At 46.9% G+C, this 13,405-nt stretch overlaps 1 long non-coding RNA gene across 1 annotated transcript; it reads left to right on the forward strand.

The window, feature by feature from the left end:
* The first annotated feature begins 886 nt into the window (after positions 1 to 886).
* Positions 887 to 12,980, forward strand: LOC145531013 (uncharacterized). The gene is made up of 5 exons (XR_014072116.1): positions 887 to 2,917; positions 6,851 to 6,964; positions 7,057 to 7,250; positions 8,461 to 8,573; positions 11,790 to 12,980. It is a non-coding gene; the product is annotated as an uncharacterized LOC145531013 (long non-coding RNA).
* Positions 12,981 to 13,405: the final 425 nt, after the last annotated feature.

Raw genomic sequence — 13,405 nt, forward strand, 5'->3', positions numbered from 1 at the left:
TGGAGAAAGTGTTTATAGCTTACAGAGGCTTTGCCATGTTCCGGTATATCAATATTTTTGGCCCTCTCTCAGCATTTCAGGATGGTTGATTTCTGATTTTTTATTTCTTTCATCTTGCTGTTGCTTTATAAAACATCCCAACAACTGGAGCCAACTGCTTCTTTTAGTGTTTTAAGCTTAAACAGTTTTCTTTTTTATTGTATGATTTTTTTTTTTTTTTTAACCAAAGAAGGCTTTGTGCAGGGAGCGGTCCGTGCCAGCCAGTGTGCCGTTTTTCTCAGCATGGCTGATTATTATCTCGACTGCACAACAAAGACGTGGAGGCTTGAACTGAAGGTGCCAATTTACACGGAATGTACTTGATGGCTTACCGGAGCTTCAGCTTAAGGATCTTGAAAGTTCTCGCCTTCACACACCCATTATGCTCTCTTTAGTCCCAGCAGAAAGAACTCTTGTCTTCCTTCACAAATAGTCTACACTCCACACACCTAAGGTAGCAATTATTGTCATTCTCTGTGCCTTGTGGCGGAAGAAAAAAGCTGAGTCCCCCTTGCCACCCCCGCAGCACCCTAGAAGCCTCCCTCCTGAGCCTGTTCGCCATCCGGCTTAATTATCAATTATTGCTCCAATTAGAGACCCCACAGCAGGCGAGGGTTCCGTGTGTCCTGCTCTTTCTCCCCTGCCTCTCTTGTCACAGCTCTTGTGATGTGAGAAAAGCCCAAGCCCTGTGCGAAAAGGAAAGTGAATTTGGATGTAAAGAAACAAACTAACTTTGATTTCCAGGTGTGAATGTGGCTGGAGGATATGGGTCATTTAGGGTGGTAGGTGCCTGGACCCCCACTTTCTTCTGGTGGCTCTTAGGATTGGAAACAGAAGGTATCTGTGCATCTGCAGTGAAGGGGTTGGCAAGGATACAGCTTGGAGATGCATATGCTCCAAGGACAGGGCTGTCACCTCTGAAGGGTTTAGGCGTAGCTTCAAGTCACAAAAACTGAACTTGAATGGCACTGTAAGCACAGTAATTATCTATTATCCCAGAGGTATTTTATGGAGCTGCACTGGCCACGCAGAGGGCTCAGCTCTCAGAGAGGACCTGCTGCCCTATGTTCTGTCGACAGAGGGTCAAATAGGGTTTTTTTGTTTGTTTGTTTTTAACAATTTCATTTTTTTAAAAAAATGTTATTTGGCTTCACTGGGTCTTAGTTGCAGCATGCTGGATCTAGTTTCCTGGCCAGGGATTGCACCTGGGCTCCCTGCCTTGGTAGCTTGGAGTCTTAGCCACTAGACCACCAGGAAAGTCCCCAAACAGAGGTTTTTAATGGGAAAATGGATCACTGGGCAGGGAGGTGAGGAGGGAGCTGGTTTCCAGGCTCTATTCCCTAAGATTACAAACACAGGCATTTATCCACCAGGTGGCACTGGGCAAACTTCTCCCCTCCTACACTGGTTGAGGCTCAAGGCCAGATGATTTTGAAGGACCACTCATTTATTCATTCAACCAACAAATATCTAGAGTCTCTTCTATGTGCCAGGCTTCCCTGGTGGCTCAGATAGTAAAAAATCTGCCTGCAATGCAAGAGACCCAGGTTCGATCCCTGGATCAGGAAGATCCCCTGGAAAAGGGAATGGCTACCCACTCCAGTATTCTTGCCTGGAGAATCCCATGGACAGAGGAGCCTGGCAGACTACAGTCCATAGGGTCGCAAAGAGTCGGACATGACTGAGTGACTAACATTTTCACTTTGGGTTTCCCTGGTGGCTCAGACTTGGGGTGGAGAGTTTGGACCTTATTCTGACAAAGGTCCTGAGTGCCTTTGGGTAGCTCTGTCCAACTAAACACACAGGCCTTCCTGCAGGAATGATGCTCATTGTTATTTTGCAGAAGCAGACACAGAATCAGAGAAGTTAGGTCACTTGTCCTTGTCACACAGCTGTGAAGATAGACAAGATCTAGGTGCACTTTATTGTCAGTGTGGCAAATGCAAGAAGAGAGATCACCTGGAACACCTGTTCAGGCCTCTTAGATGGATAATCTTCAGGAATATGTCATTTCCCATATTATAGTCTGAACAATCTTAATGCCTATATAGGAAACCAATAGCATTGTGCATTTCTGTGTCTGCCCCCCACCATTCCCTACCCCTTGTTGAGTCCTGCTCCAGGCTGCTGGTGCGAGGCCTTGCAAAAAGGCCACAGAAGTGGAGCTGAAAACCAAGTTCACCTCCGAAGCTGACTGAGCCCCTTTGTAACCTTGCCCAAAGCCCCCTGAGAGTCACTAACAAGCTTCCTGACTCCCAGTTAAGCAAAGAGGCCCACTCCAGTGAATACCTTATAGCGCCCCAACGAACCAGCTAACGCCAACCTTCCAGCAGGAGTTTTTTATGTCTTGAGGCTAAAAATTGGCTTTTAACTCATGAAAACTGTCGGCTTTCCCTGGTCTGTCAGGAGGTGGGCCCACTGTACTCGCAGTGCCCACATTATCTCTGCTCTTTGTTCTTAATAAACTCCCTCCCTTCTGGAATGCTTTGTGTCTGGAAATCCTTTTCCAGCCCACACTCAGACTGCCTCAACACCCCTTACCCCTACAACCCAGGCTTGAGTGAGAGGCCCTCCCCATGAGCACCTGCGGGGCATTTGTGGAGAACCCACCACGTGCCAAGCTCCGGGTGTGGGTGGTTAGGGCCTAAGTCTCATTTCTCCCTCCAGATCCAGCCACTGGCGGGGCCCAGCACACAGTAGACCCTCAGCAGACTCTTGATTGGTTGCGTGAAGTCTGTTCCAGCCATCTGCAGTTAGAAGTCTCATCCAGGGCGTGAAATGGCAACACGAGAGGCTAAGAAACATGTCAAGGAGAGGCCTTTCTTGTCATGGACATGGAGGCAGGACCCACTGGGATTTTGAAAATTTGATCTAAAAGGCAAGTTGATTTTGTGCATTGATCTCTCTCTGCATCCTTCACGCTGGTGTCTGGGGAGACATCTCATGGAGGCGCCTATTGTTCATGTTCGGATAACTTCATATAAAATGGATTTTAAATGAAGGCTTGGGGGCTCTATGAAATCCGGAAAGCTAAGTTGGGAATATCTATAATTTCAGAGATTTGCTACCACTGTGATTACTGAGGGGCTATGTGCGTGCCAGATCTTTTAAAGCTGGTTAATAAGAATAGCATCTGCGGTGGCTCCCAGTTCCTGGCCATCTATCTGATCATTGAAGAGGCTTAAAAGGGAGCATTCGGATGGGGATCCAGGGAGACCATCTGGCACACAGCCGAGGAGGCCACCATCTACAGTCAGCCTCACCATCCTTCAGTTCTTTTTCTGTGATTGGGGGACAGGGAAAGAGAGAGGACAAAAGAAGGGGAGGAGACAAAAGATGGAGTTCATGAAGTTTTTGTGGTCCTCTGATACTGTACATTGTGGAGGGGAGATCCTAGGCTCTGAAATATGGAAATCTCCCAGGCTTGTTGGGGAACCTGAGGGTCCCTTTGGATGAGAGAGAGCTTGGAGCTTCCAAGAAAAAATAGAAACCCGCTTCTGGAGTGGGAGTACAAGACACTCACATGCCCTGAAATCACCTTGGACTTTGTCCTAGGTTTTGCTCCAGGGAAGGGCACACTGTGCCCTATATTGTTTAGGTTGCTCTGGTCTGGAGAATGGACTGTATAGCAACCTTGGAGGCCAGGGGGCCAGTTGGGAGGTTGGTAATGATATCTAGACAAGTGGTGATGAAGCCTGAGCCCCGAGAGTTGGCATTTGGGGTGGGGATAAAGATATAGCGGGATGAGGGGAAATTAAGCGGAGCTATTAGCCAGGACTTTTGCATGAGTAAAAAAGGGGGATTGTTTAGTTTCTGTATTTGAAGAGTTGAGAAGCTTCAGGTAAGGCTGTATCCAGGAGTTAGAGTGATGCCCTCAGGACCTGGTCTCCTCCACCTCTGGGCTCTGCACATCTGTCTGCTGGTTCATCTCAGGCAGGCTCTTGTGTCAGTGTTCATCAGAAGCTCCAGGCTCCCAGTGGATGGAGGCTGCTCCTTTCCCCGTGGCTCCTGCACCAGACTCAGCATTCTAACTGGGCTGTCGACTTTGCCCATCTCTGACTGGATCACTATGGCCAGCAGACAGAATGCGATAAATAATGGGCTGGAGCTGCATGTCCACTTTAGCATCTGGATGGGCATGGAGGCATGTTGGTTCCTGGAGAAGAGGTCAAGGTGCAGGCAGGCAATCCTGGCAATGGTCCCTGCACAGGGCGTGGAGGCCGGTGGATGTTGGGAGGAAGTGGATGTCATAGTTGACTCTGAGCATCATGCTGACCAGAGGCTGGCACTGGGTCTTGTGAGCTGAGCCCACTGACAAAGGAGTTGGGGAGTGACAAAGACAACCGTGACACTGGGACCAAATTAAAGCAAGATAACCCTCTGGCTCTGGACTTCCCTGGTGGCTCAGTGGTAAAGAACCCACGCACTTGCCAATGCAGGAGACTCAAGTCTGATCCCTGGGTCAGGAAGATCCCCTGGAGAAGGAAATGGCAACCCACTCCAGTATTCTTGCCTGGCAAATCCCATGGACAGAGGAGCCTGGCGGGCTGCGGTCCATGGAATCGCAAAACAGTCAGACATGACTTAGTAACTGAACAAAACAAGCAAGCTATTAAAAACAACCCTCTGGCTCAACCCAACTTAGGTGTCCCTGACTTATAGATTTGTGACTTTGTTTTCTGGTAACTCAACTGTCATTTCCACTTATCTCTCAGTTAAGATCTTGTCACCCCACAATGTGTTTACTGTCCTTCGTTCAGGAAAAAAGGATGAACCAGTACAATTTTGCTTTTTATCTCCAAGAACGATCAGTTTATCACAATGACGATAATCAGGATGAGTATTATAGGAAAAGCATATATTTGGGTCCAATACAAAGAACGTTTTGCAAACAGATCTGTTGGGGAGGACTGTTGGAGCCTGGGTTCAGGGGTTTCTTCGGGTGTGTTGGGGGCTCTGGCTGTGTGGTTAAACTGTTAGGCTCGTTCTCCACCCAGCTTGGGGGGGCTCCAGCCAGCCTTTGGCCCTTTGCTTAGGCTGCAGGGTCTTCTCCCATCCTTGTGCTTCTTGCACAGAACTGTTGCTGAGGGGATCTCACACAGGATGCTGAGATTTCAGGCTGCCCTGAGGATCTTCCCTGAAATGTCTGCCTGAAATGTTAAAATTTCCAGGTACCTGCCCAACTAGGTACAAGAAACATCTCAAATTGCTCCTGGATTTGTTATGTAATTCATTTGACTTATAATATGGCTACACGTTGGGCTTCCCAGGTGGCACTAATGGTAAAGAATCTGCCTGCAAATACGGAAGACACAAGAGACTTGGAATCTATTCTTAGGTCTGGAAGATCCCCTGGAGGAGGAAATGGAAGCCCACTCCAGTATTCCTGCCTGGGAAATCCCAGGGACAGAGGAACCTGGCGGGCTACAGTCCATGGGGTCGCAAAGAGTCAGACACGATTGAGCACCACCACCACCACCACCATGGCTACACATTAGCCCTCTTTAGAACTTTCCCAAGAAGCAGGGATTTCAGGAAAAGTTTTGGGAAGGACTTGGGGAGAAAACGGAGAAGGCAATGGCACCCCACTCCAGTACTTTTGCCTGGAAAATCCCACGGACGGAGGAGCCTGGTAGGCTACAGTCCATGGGATCATTAAGAGTCGGACACGACTGAGCGACTTCACTTTCACTTTTCCCTTTCATGCACTGGAGAAGGAAACGGCAACCCACTCCAGTATTCTTGCCTGGAGAATCCCAGGGACAGCAGAGCCTGGTGGGCTGCCGTCTGTGGGGTCACACAGAGTCAGACATGACTGAAGTGACTTAGCAGCAGCAGCAGCAGGGGGGGTAAAAACCCGACTTTTTCTAGATATGACTGCAAATTTTAATCAATGCTTCCTAAGTTATAAAAGAGCTACATTATCTTCATAAGGGGTTGTCAGTGTTTATCAGGCACTTTACTATATGCTGGTATTGTGCACAGATAATACTTTACTGAGCTTCTGCATTCATCCTGCAAGGTAGATATTGTTATCCCATTGTGCAGATAAGAAAACCAAGGCTCAGAGTGGCTGTACTACCAGCCCAGGTCAGCTGACTGTTACGAGTCCAAGTTCCTATTGTTCTCTGCACGCCAGGCCCGTAAATCAAGAGACAAGTTGTTAGGATAAGGAATAGCAACTTTATTAGGAAAGCCAGCAGACTGAGATGATGGTAGGCTAATACCCCGAAGAACCATCTTAGCCCAGTTAGAATTCAGGCTTCTTTAATACTAAAAGGGCAGGGGATGTCATTGGTTGTTGAAACTTGGCATCAGAATCCTTTGTTATTGCGGCCGTCCACGTAGGTCAGGTCACAATATTCTCATAAACCTCCCAGACAAACGTTATTCTCTGTTCTGCAAGTTTTAATCTCTATATGAATGGGAAAGTGCTGTACCCTTAAAGGTCAGAGTCTTGGGAATGGACTCTCATATATTTCAAGCTCTAGGCAACATTCTTAACTTGTAGCAAAAGCAACAGAACAGCAAAGGTTAAAGTAAAAGAAATATCGGATACGATGTCAGATTTGCTCTTCTCTGTTACATTGAGGGCAGGAAGAGATGGGCGTGACAGAGGATGAGATGGTTGGATGGCCTCACCAACTCAATGGACATTTGAGCAAGCTCCAGGAGATAGTGAAGGACAGGGAAGTCTGTAGTGCTACAGTCCATGGGGTTGCAAAGAGTCGGACACGACTGAGCGACTGAACAACAACAACATTTCATAACCACTGTATGTAATGAAATCTAAAATGCCTTTGATTGTTAGATGCCCTGTTATTTCATGCCATAAACACACATATGGTCTAATTTGCTGCTGAGAGACTGCGCTGAGAAGTAGCTGAGCGTGCTCGGTTCCTGAGCTCTAGCTGTCACCTGGGAGGTATGTTTGGCCCACCGTGGATGGATGGGGTATAGCTCAGTAAAATCCCGGACAGAAGGATTCTGTCCTTGTCACGCTCTTCCCATGGACAGGAGTGGAGACCGGGGAACATCTGACAGCAATCGGAGGCCTCACTGGAAACAGACAGCCTCCAGAGCCTCACAGCTGGATCGTTCTGCTCTTCACAAAGGAAACTCAGACCTCCGGGCCCAGCTTCTCGCTCAGCTCTCGAAAGAGGAAGAGATCAAACCGCCAGCACCATCTGGGCGTCACCTGCCTCTGCCCAGTAAGTCTAACAGCCATCAAACGTAAGTTGTGTCTCAGTTTCAAAGATGTTAACATGTGAAATAATGTACATTTAGAATCCGCAAAATACAGGGCCTTGAGCCCAGGTTTGGTGAGAACAAGCACGCGTCCAGCATGAAGAGCCCAGATGGGTAATGCCCCTCTTCAGCCCTGTGCCTGGCCCTTCCTCCAGATCACACTCTGCATTTGCACAGGGTGCTACTGCCGCTTCCTTCCAGGTCATGCACAGGGTGTATTTCATCTCTGTCTTCATGAGGAGCTAGTGCTGACAGGGACTTTCAAGGTGTAAGTGGCAGGGGCATGGGCACAGGAGATGAAATGTCCCTGCCAAGGATTTGCTGAAGCGCTGGACACTCAGGGACTTGGGCCATGAGATGAGAGGGGGATGTGTTCCTGGTTATGGGGTGGGGGGAGAGGGGGGCAGCCACTCAGGTGGCTGATGACATAGCAGTTGCCTAGAATCTCAGCTTTTTAACAAAGAAATGACAGAAATCCATGCTGTCATCAATTATGGAAGACTTCAAAGTTCCTGACCACGTGGTTTGTCCAGTTGAGTTCAGTTGGTGCTGAAATTCACTCAACAGAAGTTTACAAGTGTCCCGTGTGTGTGTGGTGAGGGGGGCAAGGCTGTGTGGTCCCTACCTTCCTGTGACCCCTGCTTGGGGGCAGGCCTGCGGTGGACGAGGGCAGGCAATGGTGAGTAAACCCCGAGTGTTCAGGAGCCCCTGGCCTGCAGGGTGGATGGCAGAGGGGAGGTCCAGTCCTTAGGACAGTGAGGGCGGGAGTGCAGGGCTTCACTGGGGACGTGGCACGGCATGATCATGGCGTGTCCTACCACGGCTGAGTCACCAAGGAATGAGAGGAACGAGCAGGTGGTGACCAGGAGGAGGAACCACTGACTCAGCACTGAGGTGGGAAGTGGCATGTTCATGTCCCTCCCAGCCATGGCCCCCTCCAATCTCGCCTAATCAGCCCCCAGCAGGCCCCTCCCACTCCTCTCCACTGGCAGCTGCAGTGGGCTGGACTCTCACAGACTGGCTGGGGTCCCCCTCCCTCCCTGCGTTAAGCCCCAGTGGCTCCCTCATTCACAGTGGTGATGCAGCAGTGTGGTGAGGCACGCCTGAGCGAGGCTCCCCAGGTTCAAATCCTCTTCTGTCTTCTGGTTGAGCAGATTCTTTCTTCATCTGTAGAATGGAGATCTTGATGACACCACCTTGACCATTGTTCTGAGGAAGGAATGAATGAACCACCACCCTGAAAGTCCCCACATGTGCAGAGGACAATGGAAGTGCCTGCGCTTAGGGTCAGTTTGAGGCTTCTCACGGTGGACATAAACCCTGCCTGGGCTGACCCGTTACCTTGACCTTCACCTCTGCCCTCTCTCAACTTCTCCCCACAATCTGTGCTCCTGCCACACCATCCTGGCTTCTATCTAGGAAACCCTTGCAGGCAAATTCCTACCTCAGGGCCTTTGCACTTGCTGTTCCCTGGCCTGGCATGCACCTTCCCTCTCCTCCTCTTCCCTTAGAAGGTATCTCTGCTGTCACTTACTCCAGGGAGACTTCTCAGACCAGACCAGATGGCCTCCCCACCCTTTCAGAGCTTCATGTCCTTTCTCATAGTGTTGTCCTCGTTGTTTCTATACTTGAGTTTTGCTCAACACTGAGCTGGCACAGTGGTAAAGAATCTGCCTGCCAGTGCAGGAGATGTGGGTTCTATCCCTTGGTTGGGAAGATCCCTACTCCTCTATCCCTACTCCTCTCCCCTGGAGTAGGAAATGGCAACCCACTCCAGTATTCTTGCCTGAAAAATCACATGGACAGAGGAGCCTGGTGGTCCATAGGGTTGCAAAACAGTTGGACATGACAGGGCACACACAGCACAGAACTCTCAGGATGTAGGATGGTGGTGGCTCTTGGTTGACCCTCAATGAATATTTGTTAAATAGATGATTGTGATGATGATAAGAGGATATCCGTCCACTGTTCTTAGCACACGCTCACACCAACTGGCTCCAAAGACCAACAGGGTTGATGAGTGTTTGCAGTAATCAGGAAAAAGCAGGAGCAAACCAAAATTGTCTTTGCCCTTCTGTCTTCCTCCTTCCTTTGGGGTTCCGTGTGCCCAGCTCTGAGCACTGCAGGCCAGAGACGGTGCACACCTTGCTGGGTTTCCCCATGCCCCCACTGGGCCACTCCTGGCTCTGCCAGGCGCACTGGGGCAGAAGTCCCAAGGCCCAGCCTGAGTTCCTTGGTTCCTGTGGGTTTAAGTCAAGCTCTTAGTGTAATTTCAAAGTAGGTTGCTTTTTTTTTTTTTCCTTTTGGGTATATTTTATAGAGAGAGTGTTTCAAATCAAAGAAAGAGAACATTTTCCCCTCTTCTTCTTCTCGTGAAAGGCAGGGGGTCTAAGACATTTTAATAGCTTTCATATTCCTTGCTCCAAATATATTATTTCAGCACAATAGTTTCTTTGCGGGAGAATTGCTTAAATGATTCAAAATGGATTTAAAAATATATTTCAAGTTTTAATTTTATGCACAGAACATTAATGAGCGGAGTGCCTTAGAGACTGCCTGTCAGTTTAACATATTCACAATATTCTCAACACAGATGTTATTCCATCTAAATCCTTTTAGAGGAAAGAAACCAGTAATTCTTTTTTTTCTTGGGGGATGTCAGAAAATACATTATTTTTGAAGTTGTATTTTGATCCCAGAATTCTCCACAAAATATCATTGTTAGGGTCTGGGTTTGTCAAGTCACTTGGATGCCAAACTTTTAAAAAATCAAGAAAGGAGTAGCAGCTGAGAAATTTTTATTTATGTTATTTGTGTTCTCTCATGAGGACTTTGAGCACTGGCAAATGAAGGTGAAATATTGAAGATATTACTGAGCTGTGCATTTGAAAGTTTCGACACCCTTTAAGCAATGGCAAGGGGTTGAACTGATATTGGGTTTGAGACAAAAATGCTTAAAGTGGTTCTTTCTCTCTCTCTCTCTCTTTTTTTTTTTGTCTACTTGAAGATGCTGACTTCCAGCATCAATGATGCTGTATCTCTTTGCTTCTCAGATGACGATTCTCCTCCAGATATGAGCATGTGCTTGAAAGGCCCTGCAAACAAGTCAGTTTTTGTGCAGGGAGCAGAAAGTGCCTTTATAACTCAGATGGTGTCTGCAGAGAGAGCCGATGGCATAGTTCAGTTGACAGGAGGCAGGACTGACCCACTGACAAGTAGGAGGAAAAGAAAATGAACCCAGTCATCCACCACATACGGAAATAATTTCTAGAAGGATTAACAATGTACAAGTAATAAATTAATAGTATACTATTGCAAGAAATTTATGGTACTACATGCAACAATCTAGGGTCTGAGGAGACCTTCTTAACCAAGACTGGAAACCTAGGAGCTATAAAGAAGAGATTAATTTTTTTTAATCTATGAAATTAACAAGTTTTTCATGCCAAAGACATCACAAAGACACTATCCACATGACCATTCTGGAAAAAAATGTTTGCAAATGAGATGTAGATCAAAGGGTTAATTTTTAGGCAACAGGAAAGTTCCAAACAACCCACATATGTTTAAAGTAAAAAAAATGAATGTTTTTCCCCTGCCCCCATACACTTTCCCTAGGGGGAATCACTTTTAAGAGTTTAGTAAATTTCCTTCTGGCCACTCTTTCTCCTCTGTCACCCTGCAAAGGGAATTAATTTCAGTTTTTGTTGGAGCTGCAGCGATGGGAAAGCAGGAGACTCAAGTTGGATTTTCTTTTTATTGATTGTACTCTGTCCCAGACCTGTCATTGGCACCCCACCTACCACATCTGTGCTATTATTTACTTAATCTTTTAAATTTTTACACGCTTTTGAGAACATACGTTTATTCAAAACGGAAACTTTAAATCATTACCATCCACAGAAAACCAGTGTTATTTGCCACATGTAGAAGGCAGTCATAAAAGTAACATAAGCCGATGTTATTAAATTCCAGTTTGATGCTGTAGCTGCTCACTCTTTATTAAAAAGGGTGGTGGCACCATTCGGGATGTATTAAATATTGGCTGGTTCCCCGGTGGAAGCTGTCCTTGGTCCAGTCATGAGGATTACAAAGGAATAAGTTTGTCAGTGTGTGTTTCCGCACTTTGTGAAGCCACTTGACCTCCAAAGTCACCTTGTGACCTCCCTTTGGGATGTGTCCCCTCCAAGCACTACAAATTTGGTGGCACCAGGTGGAAGGAGATGGCAGGGCTCCTTGAAATCACCACAGCCTGCAATTCAGTCTTCTGTTTTCCAAATACAACAACTTATACTTACAAAGAACGTGTCTTCATAGGAGGCCTCACGTGGAAGGAAAACTCACATAGTCCTACCAATGCATTTTCAATCTCCCACTGCAGCTTTTGATGACTTGAACTTGTCTGCGCGGTATTCTGAGATGCAGTGAAATATTTAGAGAAATTTTGTTGTAGCCAAGGACAACTAAATACCCTTGCCTTTTTTTTTTTTCTTTTAATACAGGAAGGAATAATCATTTGGTGAAGTTTTCAAAGTGGTTGCCAGTCACTGCTGGAAAAGATATCATTTGGTCTGGCAAGTCAGAAGAGAACGAAGAAACTGATCTTGAGGTTTTTTTTTTTTCTTTTTCATCTCTGTACTTCTCTTCCTGACACCGAAAGGTTTGTCTTTTTGACAAGTTGATGTAGAAAGCAGCACATCTGTGACCCAAGGAGAAACTGGAAAATATGCCTAATTACAGAGAGTTCAGATATTGCTGCTTTCATGTGGATTTCAGAAGTGAACTCCCTAAAAGCTGCCTCTTCTGAGCGTATCTTGTGGCCGACTTGGAGCTGGACACTGGGGACCAGAGGATGCAGTCTGTGAACAAAAAGAATATTTGAGCCCACCACTGGCTATGGTGAAGAACAGTTGATTTCAAACAGAATATTTTTAAAAAGCAGAGCTTAACTCGTGTCTGAAAGGTGTGTTCCCGTTCGCCGTCTTCCAAAGAACTCCAGAGGGAAGGCAGTATTCCAAAGTACTATTTCTTCCTGGCATTCTTTGCGCCCTGTAATTACATGTTTCTCTGTGTTACTATTTGTTAATGCCTGTGTTCCCAGCTGCTCTCCATAAATGCAGCCCTCATCTCCTGCCCCTGGTATCTTGCTCACTGCCGGGCATAAAAAGGCAGAACTAAAGAAAATGGAAATGAAGGTTTACATCCCAAGATATAAATAGATACAACAAGTGAGCATGTTCTGAGCATCAGGCCGTCCTCTGGTCTCCTGAGGAATGTTCGGTATCTGAAAATCTCCCAGCATTGTCAAAAGCAAGTGGCCTAATTAAGTTAATTCAACTAAGGCAAAGAAGGGAGGAGAATAAGACGGCTGCAGTTTGTTGGGAAGGAATCAAGGAGGACGAAAATAAGGCAAGAATTCACTAGAGGAACAAAACTGCAAACCCATCTGAACAAGGTTCTCATTTGCTCGTACAGGCTTGCCCCTGAGAGGCCAAGTTCAAAGCCATCAGCAAAATGATTCCTCAGCATTCACTGGACAGATCAGAGAAGACTGGGGGTGGGGCGAGGGAAATGGAGGAAAGTGAATTGACATCAGCACCCACTCACCCACCCACTCTATTCGACAAGCCCAGAAGGGTTTGACTTCCTGGTATGAAGCTGTAGAGGAATAAAGTTGAGAAAGCCTTCAAAAATGTTCAGAAATTGCCCTAAGCCTGAATTTTAAATATTGTTTTTAATTTTCATAAGATGCAGCATCTTATAGTTTCAGTCCATGCCAGTCATTCTTCCTGCTTCCTGGGGGCTCCCCCCAGACCTCAGCTTGCACTGGGTTTCACCTTTTATTTAGAAGTGGAGGGATCCTGGTTATGTTCTCTTCCTGTTTGGGCCTCAGTGTGCTCAGCTGTACAATGGTGATGTGAGAGCCCTAGCTTTCCTGGCTCTTGCAGGATTCGGTGAGTGATGCTGCAAAGCCCTTAACAGAGCCTGGGGTCTGCCATTCCCGAGTTGGGACGACTGCAGCAGCCTGAAACTTCTGGTGATTGATACACATTGACCTCTCAGAGGATGTGACTGACGAGGGGGTGCTCCAGAGAAACAGAAAGTGAAAATATTCTGA

Source organism: Giraffa tippelskirchi, chromosome 13, assembly GCF_054371585.1.
Source record: "Giraffa tippelskirchi isolate mGirTip1 chromosome 13, T2T-mGirTip1v1.2.pri, whole genome shotgun sequence".
In the NCBI taxonomy this organism is placed as follows: Eukaryota; Metazoa; Chordata; class Mammalia; order Artiodactyla; family Giraffidae; genus Giraffa; species Giraffa tippelskirchi.